Source organism: Lithobates pipiens, unplaced genomic scaffold, assembly GCF_037356315.1.
Source record: "Lithobates pipiens isolate NorthernLeopardFrog02 unplaced genomic scaffold, aLitPip1_a1.2 Scaffold_19, whole genome shotgun sequence".
NCBI lineage: Eukaryota > Metazoa > Chordata > Amphibia > Anura > Ranidae > Lithobates > Lithobates pipiens.
The window spans coordinates 55,560,293-55,577,091 of record NW_027507764.1 but is presented as its reverse complement, the minus strand read 5'-3'; the positions used below and the strand labels follow the sequence as shown (position 1 = coordinate 55,577,091).

At 48.5% G+C, this 16,799-nt stretch overlaps 1 protein-coding gene across 1 annotated transcript in view; it reads left to right on the top strand.

Annotated features, from left to right (window-relative positions):
* Positions 1 to 16,799, top strand: part of DYNC1I1 (dynein cytoplasmic 1 intermediate chain 1) — a 792,350-nt gene that overhangs the window by 52,646 nt on the left and 722,905 nt on the right. The window lies entirely within an intron of this gene.

Below are 16,799 nucleotides of genomic sequence, written 5' to 3'. Positions count from 1 at the left end.
GGGCCAGATTAAGAACATAATGGGCCTGGTGCTGAGGATTTTGGTGGGGCCTTTTATAAACAATAAATAAATAAAAATGCAAACTATTTTTTGTTATAACAAATTAAATTAAAGAGAGAGAGGGAGGATGAGAGAGAGAGAGAGAGAGAGAGAGAGAGAGAGAAAAACAGAGAAAGAGAAAGGGGATGAAAGAGGTGTGAGGGGTAAGGGAGGGAGGGAGGATGAGAGAGAAGGGGAGATGGGAGAGAGAGGATGCACATGAGCATGTGTGGGAATGACATCAACGCAGCCTGGCCAAGGCAAGTGACCGAAGGCGCAGAACCCAGAAGGAAGGCCGGGTGAAGATGGAAGTGCCCAGGCCCCGCTAGATTGATCACAGCACAGCACTGGAGGGCTCAGTCTGACAATTTAAGTGTACCCTAATGTGCTAATATGCTGTGCATATTTGTACATTATGGCATAACCTACCCCAGGGCCTCTAAAAAGTAGTAATGTTAGAAAAGTTTATTACCGCTTTAATATCACAGGAGTAGGGATGAGCTTCGTGTTCGAGTCGAACGTACGTTCGACTCGAACATTGGCTGTTCGGGCGTTCGGCGAAATCCGAACTCTTGGTCCGTTCGCGTCAAAATTCGTATGGCGCGCGTGGACCACAATGCACTGCGATGGCGCAGTGCATTGCTGGCTCATGATTGGCCACGCATGCACTGTGACCCCGCATGCTTGGCCAATCGCAGCGCCAGCAGCGAGGAGAGCCATGATTGGCCACAGGCATCCTGCCTGTGGCCAATCATAGCTCAGGCTGTGTAGTGCACGCCCCACACTATATAAGGCCGCCTTTGAGGCGGCCTCGTGTAGTGTGTTGGCATCTGAAGCAGTGGGTGTTCTGTGTACCTTCAACACAGTTACACACCAATCGTTTTTGGCTGATTTCCTATCTTGCTCTTGTGTAGTGGTTATTGTCTGTGCCCTGACCGCAGTATACACCACTATATTCACCTCACCTATATAGCTAGTGATCTAGCTTTAATAATAGAGCTTGCTGTCAGTAGTGTTAGGAGATAGTGCGTGCTGTCTGCGTGCTCTGTACCCAGTACATACCGCTATAATCCACCTACATAGCTGTTCTCTATTTGGGCCCAATTGCCATCTGCAGGAGTTATTGGAAGTTGTGTGTGCTTCCAGCACAGCACAGTATACATCTGTATATACCCCTTTAACTCTGCTGTTTTCTGGTTATTGTCTGCGTGCCCTGACCGCAGTATACACCGTGATATTCACCTCACCTATATAGCTAGTGATCTAGCTTTAATAATAGAGCTTGCAGTCAGTAGTGTCAGGAGATAGTGCGTGCTGTCTGCGTGCTCTGTACCCAGTACATACCGCTATAATCCACCTACATAGCTGTTCTCTATTTGGGCCCAATACATCTGTATATACCCCTTTATCTCTGCTGTTCTATAAAAAAGGCATCTGCAGGAGTTAGTGGGTGTTGTGTGCCTCCAGCACAATATAAACTACCCAACTACTGTTTTACCCAACTCCCTTCAGGCCATTACCATGTCTGGAAGGCCAGCAAGGAGAGGCAGACAGGCGCGAGCCGATAAAAGAGGGCAAGCAGGCTCTGTGTCTAGAGACAACAGTGCTGGTCGTGGACGCGGTGCATTGTCATCAGCACGTGGCCATGGGACATGCTTGTCCTTCTTTTCTGCAGCTGGACATGTTAAACCGCAACATGCCAACGACTTGGTAGAGTGGATGACCAAGCCCTCTTCATCCTCCTCATCCTCTCTCACCCAGTCTCAGGGTAGTAGCAAAGCAGCTGCCAACACATCGTCTTCCCTCCTCTCAATGTCATCATCAGTGACTCCTTCCCTAGACCCACCACGTCCTCCTGAGGAGTCTCCTGAACTCTTTGAGCACAGTGTTGGGTACATGCTCCCGGAGGATGCCCAGTGTTTGGTGGGCTCTGATGATGACACTCAGCTAGAGGAAGGCAGTAGCGTGAGCGCAGAGAGAGGGGATGCTCAAGAAGGACAGCAATCTGGCAGTCATGTTCCACAAGCTGCAGCATACTGCCAGGTTTGCTACAGCGATGAAGAGGGAGGGGATGATGAGGGTACTGACTCCACGTGGGTGCCTGGAAGGAGGGAGGAGGAGGAGGAGGAGGAGGCACATGTCCAACGAGGCAGGATGCCCTCCGGGGGCCAGCTTAGGGGCAGCACACCGACTGAATCACACCGCAGAGCTCCGCCTGCGCAGAGCGCTTCCTCTGCGCGTTATTCTAAAAGTTCTTTGGTGTGGGCCTTTTTTGAGACGAGTGCATCAGATCGCACCGCTACTATTTGCAACATATGTCTCAAGCGTATCTCACGTGGCCAAAACATCAGCCGCTTGGGCACCACATGCTTGACCAGACATATGTTGACCTGCCATGCAGCTCGTTGGCAAGCGTACCTCAAAGACCCACACCAAAGAGCAAAGCGGACCTCTCCTTGCCCCTCATCAGCTGGCATCTCCAACCCCACTAGACCTTCAGTCCTCTCTGAAACCTGCTCTGAGAGGAATGAAGGTGTAGAATTAGGTGTGTCACAGCCAAGTGCTTCCGGGAACTCTTCTAGTGGTACATCCACATCCGATTATAGCAGGCAAATGTCCCTGCCCCAGCTGCTGGACCGGCGGAAGAAGTTTACTCCCAGTCATCCACATGCCCAGTGGTTGAATGCTAGCTTGGCTAAATTGCTAGCACTTCAACTGCTGCCTTTTCAGTTGGTAGACTCGGCCCCCTTCCGTGAGTTTGTACAATGTGCGGTTCCTCAGTGGCAGGTCCCCAAACGCCACTTTTTCTCACGGAAGGCGATTGTCACGTACCTTTAAGCAGAGCCCGGAGTGCAGGGAGTGGCCTCTCGTAGACCTCTGACTCGAGAGACCCTGGTAGTGGTGACAGGGGCTTAGGAGCACAGAGGGGCACAAGTGCCTGACTGGATAGCAGGTGGTAGAGGCAGAAGACCGTTGAAGGAGGAGGTGTATTGTAGTCCGGTGTCAGAATGCAGGCAAAGGTGAGATAAGGTTCAGCAGACAGCAGAAGGGTTCCTGTAGTCCAGCAACGGCATACAAGTGATTGCAGGAAGTGACAAACAACGGAGGGGTATTGTAGTCCAACAACGGATGCAGGTGCAATGGATAAGCGGAAGTGGAAGAGTCCAGTAGTCTGCAGCCAGAGGTAGAAGGCTACAAACGCAAAAGGAGTACAGCCAAATATTGCGGAGGACTGGGAGGTGTCCTGTAGTACAACAGAAAGCAACTTACAGTTGACGGATGGTGTAACAGTCCAGGTCAGGCACAGGCGGGCAGATCAGGTACAGAAACGGAATCCAGAAGAGTAGTCGGGTACAAAGCCAAAGTCGGGGAGGCAGGCAGCAAACAGCAGAGTCGGGAACAAGCCGGGTTCGATACGGATCAGGATACAGGTACAGGTTCAGGTTCAGATACGGATCACCAGGAAGCACAGGAACGCTGTTGATCAGGCAGCAAAGCACTGAAGCATGGCTCCAGTTTAAATAGCGCTATTGGCGCCAATTTGCGTCAAACGGCCGCGCGTGCACCCGCGTGCGCACGTGCACGCGCACGCGCGCACCGCTGATCGCGGTAACGCTCCTGAAACTGGACAAAAGATCTTCTGCGACTTTCGCCGCTCGGACGTCCGTGAGGAGGATCTTCCTGACATTGCCCCCCCCCAATGGGCAGCCTCCGGATGCCCAACTGGGACATCTTACCTGGGTGAGATCTTTTAATTGCCAGAACCAACCTCTTGGCGTGGATGCCAGTCTCTGGTTCCCAGGAGTTCTCTTCTGGACCATACCCCTTCCACTTCACCAGATACTGGACCTGGTTGCGTCTCTTTCTGCAATCCAAAATTGCTTCTACTTCAAACTCTTCTTCACCATTAATAAGCACAGGTTCAGGAGGGCCCACGTTCCGATCAGTGAAGGGATCCTGGATTGAAGGTCTTAAGAGGGACACATGAAACACCGGGTGAATACGCAGTGATTCTGGTAATTTCAGTTCATAAGCCACATTATTAATTTTCCTGGTGATTGGGAAAGGACCCACAAATTTTGGGCCCAGTTTTCTAGATGGGCATGTTAATTTTAGATTCAGAGTAGATAACCAAACCAAATCTCCGGGTTTTAGATCGAGCTCCCCTCTCCTCTTTCTGTCAAAAACTGCTTTGTTGCGCTCTTGGGTTCTTGCCATCGTTTCTTGAAGCAACTTGTTATTGATGCAGAAAAAGTTCAAAGTTTCTTGAGCTGCTGGAACCGTGCATTCTGGGATATTGGCTGATAAGAACTGAGGGTGAAAACCATAGTTCGCAAAGAAGGGAGATTGATTAGTTGCAGAATGAACAGAGTTATTGTAGGCAAACTCGGCAAGTGGTAAAAGGGATACCCAATCGTCTTGCGAAAAAGAAGAATAACAACGCAAATATTGCTCAAGGGTCTGGTTTGTTCGTTCGGTCTGGCCGTTGGTCTGGGGATGATAGGCAGAAGAAAACGAAAGATCAATTTTCAAGGATTTACATAAAGCTCTCCAAAATTTTGATGTAAATTGTACTCCACGATCGGAAACAATGTTCGCAGGTATACCGTGGAGTCTTACAATCTCCTTAATGAAGATCCTTGCGGTCTCAGGGGCAGAAGGTGTACCCTTCATGGGCAGAAAGTGAGCCATCTTGGACAATCTGTCGACCACCACAAGGATAGTGGTAAAGCCTTCTGACGGTGGTAGTTCCACAATAAAGTCTATGGAAATCATTTTCCAAGGTCTTTCCGGGATGGGGAGTGGTTTCAGCAACCCCCAGGCTTTGGCCTTGCTACTCTTGTTCTGGGTACAGGTAATGCAAGATTCTACATACGGTTTACAGTCTCTTAGCAGCTGAGGCCACCAGAAGGTGCGTTGGAGAAGTTCGGCGGTCTTGTGTACCCCAAAATGACCGGCCAGCTTGTGGTCGTGGCAAGACTTAAGTACAGCAACCCGTAGTTGTTGGGGCACGTAGATCTTATTTTCATGCCATAACAAGTCATTGCTAGAGAGTAAGGTGGTGTTTGAGGGATGTGAAGCTGAAGATGAAGCCTGCTTAAGTTGGGATAGAAGATCTTCCTGGAGCATAAGGAAATTTCCGGGCGTAAGGATGGTGTCTGTGGGTTGAAGAACTTCGGGTTCGCTGAACATCCGGGATAGCGCGTCGGGTTTGGTGTTTTTCGATCCGGGCCTATAGGTAATGTGGAAGGAAAATCTTGTAAATAAAAGTGCCCATCTGGCCTGACGCGGCTTCAGCCTCTTAGCAGTCTTTAAATACTCTAAGTTCTTGTGGTCAGTGTATACCAGAATGGGATGGGCTGCTCCCTCCAGGAGATAGCGCCATTCCTCAAGTGCAGCTTTGATAGCAAGTAGCTCCCTGTCCCCGACATCATAATTCCTTTCCGCTTCAGACAACTTACGTGAGAAGAATGCCACCGGATGCAATAAAGCCTTGGGGCCCTGTCTCTGAGAAAGGACTGCTCCCACTGCAACTTCGGATGCATCCACCTCAAGGATGTAGGGTAGCGCAGAATTAGGATGCTTCAGGACAGATGCTGATACAAATTGTTCTTTAAGGGAAGAAAATGCGGCTTGTGCCTCCGGAGACCACTGGAACTTGATACCTTGTCTCGTTAATCTGGTGATTGGAGCGATGATTGTAGAAAATCCCTTGATGAATTTTCGATAAAAATTCGCAAACCCCACAAAGCGTTGAATTCCTCTCTTATCAGTAGGGGCTGGCCAGTCCAGGATGGCCGAAACTTTTTGCGGATCCATCTTGATTCCATCCACCGAAATAATCAGCCCCAAAAACTGAATGCTGCGACGTTCAAACTCGCACTTCTCAGGTTTTGCGTACAAGCCGTGTTGGCGAAGCCGAGTGAGAACCTTCTTAACGTGTTCCCTGTGAGCTGGCAGAGAGGGGGAGAAAATTAAGATGTCGTCCAGGTATACTATAACAAACAGGTCGAGAAAATCTCTAAAGATATCATTCACAAAATGCTGGAAAGTCGCAGGAGCGTTGCACAGCCCAAAGGGCATTACGAGATATTCAAAATGTCCGAAGCGGGTGCGGAAGGCAGTCTTCCATTCGTCCCCACTTCGGATACGGACCAAATTATAGGCTCCGCGCAGATCCAGTTTTGTGAAGATACTAGCTGATCCAAGGCGCTGGAATAATTCGGGTACCAAAGGCAATGGGTACCGGTTCTTGACTGTAACTTTATTTAAGTCCCGGTAGTCAACACAAGGGCGGAGAGAATGGTCCTTCTTTTCTACAAAAAAGATTCCTGCCCCAGCTGGGGACGTAGAAGGACGTATGAACCCCTTTTTCAAATTGTCATCAATGTAAGTCCTGAGAGTCTCCAATTCCACTTCTGTTAAGGGAAATATTCTCCCGAAAGGGATTTCGGCTCCGGGAAGGATCTCGATTGGGCAATCGTAGGGTCTATGAGGGGGAAGTGTTTCTGCCCCCTTCTTGCTGAACACGTCCAAGAAGTCATGGTAGGCCTCAGGAACGTGCTGGCACGTCTCAACGTCGGTCTCCATACACATTAAATGGGGTGAGACCTTAATTGATTCTTGGAAGCAGTGTTGACGACAATAGGGAGAGAAAAAGTAAATGTTTCCGGTGGACCAGTCTATTTGCGGGTTGTGTGCCCGGAGCCAGGGCATACCCAGTATGATAGGGAAAAGGGGAGATTCAATAATGTCCAGGCAGAGTTGTTCCTGATGGTTACCGGAAATAGTAGCAGTCAAAGGACATGTCTCCTGTGTCACCGGTCCTGATTTGATAGCTGACCCATCGGCAAGGTGTACAGACAACCCCTTCACCCTGGGCCGTAAGGGCACTTGGAACTTTTGGGCAAACGATAAGTCCATAAATCCACTGCACGCTCCAGAATCAACTATTGCGGGGACTTGAATGTTCCCTCCGGGTAGCTGAAGAGAGACGGGAACAGCCAGGTAAGTAGCATTACTAGGCACAGCAGGTAAAACAGGAGAAAGTACAGAAGAATGCTTACGGAATTTGGCAGGACAGGATCTCACATAATGTCCGGGTTCCCCACAGTAAACACACAGATTGTTGAGCTGCCAGCGTTGTCGTTCCTCGGTGGTGAGCGTTGGTCTAAGTAAGCCCAGTTGCATGGGTTCAGGCGTGTCAGCGGCAGGATGTGCAGGGGGATTAGGTACACGGGGTAACATCCAGACTGGTCGGGACGGCCCGGCAGTGCGTTCTGCTCTCCGTTCTCTCAAGCGTCTGTCTATCTGGATGGAGAGATTGATAAGGGCTTCAAGAGTTGCTGGAACACCCACCCGGGCCAATTCATCCTTTAGAGGTTCAGAGAGACCCGTGCGAAACTGGTATCGCAGAGCGGCATCGTTCCAGGTAGTATCTGAACTCCAGTGCCGAAATTCAGACGCATAGTCCTCTGCCGCTCTGCGGCCTTGCTGAAGAGAATATATAGCTGCTTCCGCTGTGGCCGCCTGTTGAGGATCCTCATAGAGCAAACCCATGGCTTGAAAAAAGGTATTCAGGTTGTTAAGGCAGGTTTCCTTTTGCTCCAAAAGGCGGTGGGCCCAAGCCTGGGGCTCACCCAGTAGGAGGGAGATAACAAAACCCACCTTAGTGGATTCTAGAGAGAAAGTTCTGGATTGAAGTGCAAAAAACAGTTCACAGGCATTGCGAAAAGCTCTATACTTGCTGCGATTTCCCGAAAACCTCTCCGGGGTTGGGACCTTGGGTTCAGGGGGCAACATAACCACTGATGGCGCAGAAGAAGTTCCCGACACGGTAGGGCCTGTGGTAGATAAGACCTGGACACGCTCTTCCAACCGAGAATAGCCTTCTTGTAGAGATTTAACAGCCTGGGTAAGTCCAGCAAGATGACGGCATAAATCATCCATGGCCGAATCTCCCTGCGTGGGCTCAGACATGGCTGCCTGATACTGTCACGTACCTTTAAGCAGAGCCCGGAGTGCAGGGAGTGGCCTCTCGTAGACCTCTGACTCGAGAGACCCTGGTAGTGGTGACAGGGGCTCAGGAGCACAGAGGGGCACAAGTGCCTGACTGGATAGCAGGTGGTAGAGGCAGAAGACCGTTGAAGGAGGAGGTGTATTGTAGTCCGGTGTCAGAATGCAGGCAAAGGTGAGATAAGGTTCAGCAGACAGCAGAAGGGTTCCTGTAGTCCAGCAAAGGCATACAAGTGATTGCAGGAAGTGACAAACAACGGAGGGGTATTGTAGTCCAACAACGGATGCAGGTGCAATGGATAAGCGGAAGTGGAAGAGTCCAGTAGTCTGCAGCCAGAGGTAGAAGGCTACAAACGCAGAAGGAGTACAGCCAAATATTGCGGAGGACTGGGAGGTGTCCTGTAGTACAACAACAAGCAACTTACAGTTGACGGATGGTGTAACAGTCCAGGTCAGGCACAGGCGGGCAGATCAGGTACAGAAACGGAATCCAGAAGAGTAGTCGGGTACAAAGCCAAAGTCGGGGAGGCAGGCAGCAAACAGCAGAGTCGGGAACAAGCCGGGTTCGATACGGATCAGGATACAGGTACAGGTACAGGTTCAGGTTCAGATACGGATCACCAGGAAGCACAGGAACGCTGTTGATCAGGCAGCAAAGCACTGAAGCATGGCTCCAGTTTAAATAGCGCTATTGGCGCCAATTTGCGTCAAACGGCCGCGCGCGCACCCGCTGATCGCGGTTACGCTCCTGAAACTGGACAAAAGATCTTCTGCGACTTTCGCCGCTCGGACGTCCGTGAGGAGGATCTTCCTGACAGCGATTCCGGCTCTCTACCGGCATGTGGAAGGCAATGTCCTTGCCTCGCTGGACAGGGCGGTCAGCGGTAAGGTGCATATTACCGCTGACTCATGGTCCAGCAGGCATGGACAGGGACGTTACCTGTCTTTCACGGCCCATTGGGTCACTCTTCTGGCTGCTGGGAAGGATGCAGGACAAGGTGCAGTAGTGTTGGAGGTTGTTCCGCCACCACGCCTCCAAAATGCTACTATTGGTTGTGACACACCTCTCTCCTCCACCCCCTCCTCTTCTTCTTCCTCCATGGCCTCTTCCAGTGCTCTGTCCTCAGAACCAGCGGTGCTCCGTAGGCGTTGCAGGGGCTACGCAAGTACGCAGGCAAAACGATGCCATGCCGTGCTTGCGCTGGTTTGTTTGGGGGACAGGAGCCACACTGGGGCGGATGTTTTGTCAGCTCTGCAGGGGCAGGCCGAGAGGTGGTTGACGCCACGCCAGCTTAAGCCAGGAATGGTGGTTTGCGACAATGGCACCAACCTCCTCTCCGCCCTCCGACAGGGACAACTGACCCATGTGCCCTGTGTAGCTCACGTCCTTGACCTGGTGGTGCAGCGGTTCTTGGGCAGGTACCCCGGCTTACATGATGTCCTGAAGCAGGCCTGGAAAGTCTGTTTGCATTTCCGCCGATCATTTAATGCCTGTGCTCGGCTGGCTGAGCTCCAAAAGGAGTTGAACCTGCCCAAGAACCGCCTTATATGTGACATGCCCACCAGATGGAACTCAACATTGGCCATGCTGCAGCGGCTGCACGCGCAGCAAAGGGCCATCAATGAGTACCTGTGCGACTACGGCACCAGGACAGGGTCAGGGGAGCTTGGTTTTTTCTCACCACGCCAGTGGGGCATGATCAGGGATGCATGCACTGTCCTGTCACCGTTTGAGGAGGCCACAAGGATGGTGAGCAGTGACAGTGCATGCATCAGTGACACTGTACCTCTTGTCCACCTCTTGGAGCATACGCTGCGTGGAATAATGGACAGGGCACTTGAGGCAGAACAGAGGCAGGAAGAGGAGGACTTCCTTGCCTCTCAAGGCCCCCTTTATCCAGACAGTGTTCCTGCTGTGCCACCCATCACACAGGAAGAGGATGAGGAGGTGGAGGAGAAGGATGATTGTGTCAGCATGGGGGTGGAGGCTGGCACTCAGCATCAGCAGCAGCAGTCTTATAGGGATGATTTACAGTCCCAAGAAACACGTGGACTTGTACGTGGCTGGGAGGAGGTAGCTGCGGATCATGTTGTCCTTAGTGACCCAGAGGACTCCGGACCGAATGCCTCAGCTAACCTACGCTGCATGGCCTCCCTGATCCTGCAAAGCCTGCGTAAGGATCCTCGTATTCTTCGGATCAAGGAGAGGGACCATTACTGGCTGGCCACTCTCCTTGATCCACGGTACAAGGGTAAGGTTGCCGACCTTATCTTGCCATCGCAGAGGGAGCAGAGGATGAGACATCTCCGGGAGGCCTTGCAGAAAGCTCTGTGCAACGCTTTCCCAGAGACTGGGAGGTCACAAACTCCTGGTCCTGGACAACGTGTTGCTGAGGCATCAGTCAGAAGGAGCGGTGGAGAAGGTGGCCGTCTGACTGATGCTTTCAGACAATTTTTTAGTCCGCAGCCCCAAGGTATGATTGGTTCCAGCACCCATCGCCAGCGTCTAATTTACATGGTGCAGGAATACCTAGGGGCAAGGTTAGACTTGGACACCTTTCCCACCGAAAATCCTCTGGCTTACTGGGTCTTGAGGATGGATCACTGGCCAGAGCTTGCACAGTATGCAATTGAGCTACTGGCCTGTCCTGCATCCAGCGTTCTTTCGGAACGCACCTTCAGTGCTGCTGGTGGCTTTGTTACCGATCACAGGGTGCGCCTGTCCACCGAATCAGTTGATCGACTGACCTTCATCAAGATGAATCAGTCTTGGATCACCCACAGCTACCAAGCACCTGAAGCTGATGTAACCGAATAATTTTTTTTGAAATATCACATCCCTTCAAGACTGCCTATGCTGATGCTGAGTGACTGTCCTGTTATGTTGATTGTCTATCCTCTTCCTCCTCCGCTGATATGTTGGAAGAACATTTTTGGTTCTGGGTGATGCCAGCAGCCCAATTTTTCTGCCCCTGTTTAACAGGGGCGTTTAAGTACAATTTTTGATGCAATGCTTTGCAGCAGGGCTAATTCCTGCAATAAAACTAGAGTATATGGCAGAGGTTGCAGTGTGATGGCACCAGCACCAGTGCCTAAGGCCCAATTTTTCTGCCCCTGTTTAACAGGGGCGTTTAATTACAATTTTTGATGCAATGCTTTGCAGCAGGGCTAATTCCTGCAATAAAACTAGAGTATATGGCAGAGGTTGCAGTGTGATGGCACCAGCACCAGTGCCTAAGGCCCAATTTTTCTGCCCCTGTTTAACAGGGGCGTTTAAGTAAAATTTTTGATGCAATGCTTTGCAGCAGGGCTAATTCCTGCAATAAAACTAGAGTATATGGCAGAAGTTGCAGTGTGATGGCACCAGCACCAGTGCCTAACGCCCAATTTTTCTGCCCCTGTTTAACAGGGGCGTTTAAGTACAATTTTTGATGCAATGCTTTGCAGCAGGGCTAATTCCTGCAATAAAACTAGAGTATATGGCAGAGGTTGCAGTGTGATGGCACCAGTGCCTAAGGCCCAATTTTTCTGCCCCCGTTTAACAGGGACATGTAATTACAATTCTTGATATAATCATTCACAGCAGGGCGCTCCAGCGCCCACCAAGAGTCACTTTGAGGGCTTACAATGTTGTGGCAAAACCAACACCATGTTCCGCCATTTCTGCAGAGCATATAGCCCCTACTTTCAAACATCCAACTTACAAACATCTCCTACTTGCAAACGCAAGGAGACAGCAGAAAATGAGATGAAAAAAGATGGACGACAAAACAAATTATACAGGGGTGATAACCCTTCCCTATGTTTTCCAAAAAGCTTAAACATTTTTTTTTTGACTGGAGCTACACTTTAAAAATGTACCAGTTGAAAATTACAAACAGATTCAACTTAACACAACAAACCTACACAGTCCCTGTCTTGTTTGCACCGCCTGTATACTGCTGTTCTGAGTATATAGGGCCTGGGGGCCACACGCATTTCCTTTTTTTAATATGGGTACAGGGTTCCCCTTAATATGCGTACAAGACCCAAATAGGCTGGTAATGGGCAGGGAGGGCTACCCATGCCATTTTTCTGAATGATTTTCAACCATATTGCAGGAACCAGATATAACATTAAAACCGCAAGCAGTTTTAAATGGTGTTATTTCCGTTTAATGTCATCTTGTGCAGGGACTGTTCTAAACACGGGAAACACGTGGCACTTCACAGGCATACTACAGACACCCCCAGGCACCATATTTAAAGGAATATTTCACTTTTTTTTTTCACTTTAATCGTCATTAAAATCAGTGCTCCCGCCAAAACGGCCGTTTTTAAAACTTTATTTTGCATTGACCCATGTCCCCTGAGGCAGGAGTCAGGTCCCCAAACCCTTTTTAGGACAATATCTTGCATATTAGCCGTTAAAATTAGCACTTTCCATTTCGAATGTTCGAGTCCCATAGACTTCAATGGGGTTCTAACGTTCGTAACGAACGTGGGGTCCGTTCGAAAGTTCTGGTGCGAACCGAACCGGGGGGGGGGGGGTTCGGCTCATCCCTACACAGGAGCCTCTCATGGGGCCCCCTACTGACCCTGTGGCCCTTAGGCAGTGCCTAAGTACATAGTTGTCAACATTTCAAAAATATTTTCAGGGATGCTTTTTTTTACAAGTGCTATATTTAGAGTAGCTGACATCCCCCGTGTTCCTCTATACATCACAATAGTAATTACAAAATTAAATAAGTACTAATAATGGGGCAGAACAAATATAAGGACTGTCAGATTTCCTTTAGTTGAACTAACAAAAGTGTGCCCATTCTAGAGCTGGTAACATTGAGGATATTCAGTATAATTTTAAAGAACAGTTTTTGTGGGTAAGAGGCATAGGGGAGGAGTATGGATGGTATAAAAGTGGGAAGTATGTGCAGGTGAGGGAGAGGAATGTGGAGGGTCTAACAGTGGGCACTATGTACAGGAGAGGAGTGTGGAGGGTATGACGGTGGGCACTATGTATAGGAGAGAAGTGTGGAGAGTATGACAGTGGGCACTATGTATAGGAGAGGAGGATGAAGTAATCTGGGAAGGAAAAATGTAAAGGTTTGTGGAAGGATGTTTAGGGAATGCGTAGTGGTTAAGCGGGCCATACATGGATTGAAATTACACCAATTAAGCAGAGACCAGCCATAGTCGATCTATGTATGGGCTAGCTGGTTTTACACAAGTCAACCTATTAACTGACTTGAGTACAACCAGCCTGTCAGGTTTTCCCCAAAACAATCAGTGCTGCCAGCTATAGTTAGAAATCATTGTATTGACTGGCAGAACACAATAACACTGCAGGAGTGATTGCCCCATTCACAGGTCAGCAGGTGAGAGAGTGTGTGGGGACAGGCTGGGGAGAGATACTAGTCAGTCCCTGGGTAGGCACTGGTTAGTATCAGAGCCAGATACACACAGGTTACATACGCCACGATCGTTAGAGCGAGAGCAATAATTCTAACACTAGACCTCCTCTGTAACTCTAAACATGTAACCTGTAAAAAAATGTAAAGTATTGCTTAGTACACAACAAAAATTTTTGCTAACTTTAGTGTTTTTTTTAATGAATGAAACAGTTTCTTTCCAAAAAGAACGTTTGAAAAATTGCTGCGCAAATATCGTGTAACATAAAAATTTGCAAAGACCACCATTTTATTCCATAGGGTGTCTGCTAAAACAATATATAATGCTTGAGGGTTCTGAGTAATTTACTAGCATAAAAAAAATGATGACTTTTACATGTAGGAGAGAAGTCTCAGAATGGGCCTGGGTGGCAAGGGGTTAATTATCATAAGTAATATACAAATAATTATTATAAGCACTGTGAGTTCATCCTCTCAGTCTGCTGCAGAGTGTTCCAGCTTGTATTTAAACTGACTGCTCTGTATATAGCTTCTGACAGGCTGCGCAAGCAGCCCTGTATCTCCGGAACCATAGATGATAGCAGCCCCATATTTTAACCAGTGCTGGAGTGGGTCTTTCGCTACCTACCCCCCCAAATGTGGGGTCTCTGTGACTCCTGATTGCCAAGCTACAATCCTCAAAGTCAATCTTTTTTATTTTATTTTTTTTGTTTTTTTTGGGCAAATGGGCCTATCTTGAGAAAGAGGCCTGGAGCTGCAGCTCCAATAGCCCCTATGTTAATCTGGCCCTGAGTCCAGCAATGGGACATAATTCCTCCCAACGACACCAACGATGGAGCACTATTCCTCCCACTGACACTTATGATGGGACACGATTCCTCCCAATTACACCAATGATGTGGGACTATTCCTCCCACTGACACCAATGACGGGGCACTATTTCTCCCAATGACACCAACAATGGAGTACTATTCCCCCCCCTAATACCAGAGATGGGGCCTTGTTTGAATCAAATCCTTTTTATTATTTTATATGAAAACAACATTGACACAATACAGACAAAGCCACAAAAATAGAGATCACACCAAACCAAAACCCCCCAGAGAAAAAAAAAATTATATATATATATATATATATATATATATATATATATAAACCCCAGACCACGCCCCTTCAACAAGCCCCCCCCCCCACGCGGAGTATATATGACACACAAAAAAATAAAAAAGAATGACAATATCCAGTATTACAAAGTACACAGTACCCATTGGTTTACATCATACCTAAGTCATAGATTGAAGCCATCTAGACAAGATAACATCAAACTTATACAGGGAGTACCTTAGGGAATATGTATGCTTTTCAAAAAGAATGATCCCATTGAGATCTACAATCTAATCGGACACAGTCGGTGGGGCCTTGTTTACTCCCACTGATGACAGTACATTTTCTACTACAACTTGCCCGAGTCCAGCCCCCTGAAGTCTGAAGGACAGTAATCTGAACCTTTGTTTAGAAAGTTTGGAGACCTGTTAAGAACCATAAACCAGACAGAGACAGAATGTACAGTTAAAATCGCACCTTTAATAAAATGGAAAAAACAACACAGTTAAAGAACGTAGTCAGAAGCAGAAGCCAGGGTTTGGATGCCAGAGCGGGTAATCAGATGAACCGGGATCAGGAAACCAGAAGTCAGCGTAGTCAGGAGCAAAAACCAGGAACAGGTATCAAAGGAAAGCCAGCCAGGCCAAGTCATGCACAGGAGCACAGGAAGGAAGCACTTAGAGATCATAGACCACGCAAGGGCAAGGAGGAAATGAGCTAAGCTGTTTAAATAGCAAAAAGGGGCTGGCTGTAGGCTGGACTACTGAGGCAGGTTAATGTAAACCTGGTGAGTCACTTTAGTAACAATGAGTGGCTGATAATTAACCGACAGCTGAACAGCTTCTGAGCACTGAAAGAAAAGAGCTGCTTGTTAAGTAGCAGGAGCCCTGCCCTGACAGTACCCCCTCCTCAATTACTCCTCCCCCTTGGGGGCATCAGGGTTGGACATATATGGTAAGCACAGAGGAGGGAAGGAGCATGTACGTCTGAGGATGAGACCCAGAAGCATTTCTCTGAACCGTAACCCCTCTAGTGAACTAGATAGTTTATCTGTCCACAAAACCTATGGGAGTCAAATATAGATTGTATCTCATATTCCTCATGGTTGTCAACATGAACCGGGCAAGGGCATGGTGCCAAGGTGGTATAGCAGTTACACAATTAGAAAGGTTTTAGTAAAGACACATGGCATACATTGGAGATATGCATGTTGGGAGGAAAATCAAAATCATAGGCTACTGGGTTACCCAAGGTCCAAAATACAGAGGCGCCAGTTTTAATGAGGGGACACAAAGTTTGAGGTTACAGGAAGACAGCCAGGCCCTATCCTCAACTTGGTAGGAGGGTGAAGGTAGGCATCTGCAGTCAGCATGAAGTTTGTACCTCTCCCTGGAGTATGGCAAAGATTCTTGAACCTGCACCCAAGTGGAACAGAGGAAACAGGGACCAGGAACCAAAGAAATCAAAACTTTATGCCCCAAGTGTATTACATGGACTATTTATTAATGATGGGGCACAATTCCTCTCAATGACACCAACGATGTGGCCCAATGACATCAATGATGGGGCACTATTCCTTCCACTTACACCAACGATGGGGCGTAATTACTCTCACTAAAACAAACAAGTTGGGACGTTTTCTACTCCCACTGGCCACAGTCCAGCCCTCCTAAAGTCCGAAGGACAGTAAACTTAGGAAGTTTGGATACCCCTGCTCTACCTCATTCCTCCTTGTCATCCTCTCTGCATGTTTTATTGTTAGCACATGAGTACTACAGCACAGTTGATTGGCTTCTTGTGCTGCTTCTTCATCTACTGTACTTAGGAACTTGAACCCAAAACTGTCAGGCAGAAAGCAAATCACCAGTATTAATAATTGGCCTGAGAAAGGAGAAGGAAGCTCCGAAATGTGTAGCCACTCCCACAGGAACATCCCTGTGTGACAACAATTCCGCACCTGTGCCTCCGTACTCTCCAGGGTGGTAACCAAAACTTCCAGTTTCGCTTCACAATGTTCACTGTACAGAACCGACGGCTGCTACAAGAGGGAAGATGCACCAGTAGTGGATGTAACGGTTGCTGTCCTGGATATGCGAATGTTATACAGTACAGAGTGAGCTGCCAATTGTTTTTAATAAAGTGGATATCTTTTGATGCTACATTTAGCTGGCGCCCCCTTCTTTTCTATTTGCTGGTCACCAGTATTGCCTGTGATCTCTCTGCAGCCCCTGAGTTTTCTTACTACTGACTTACC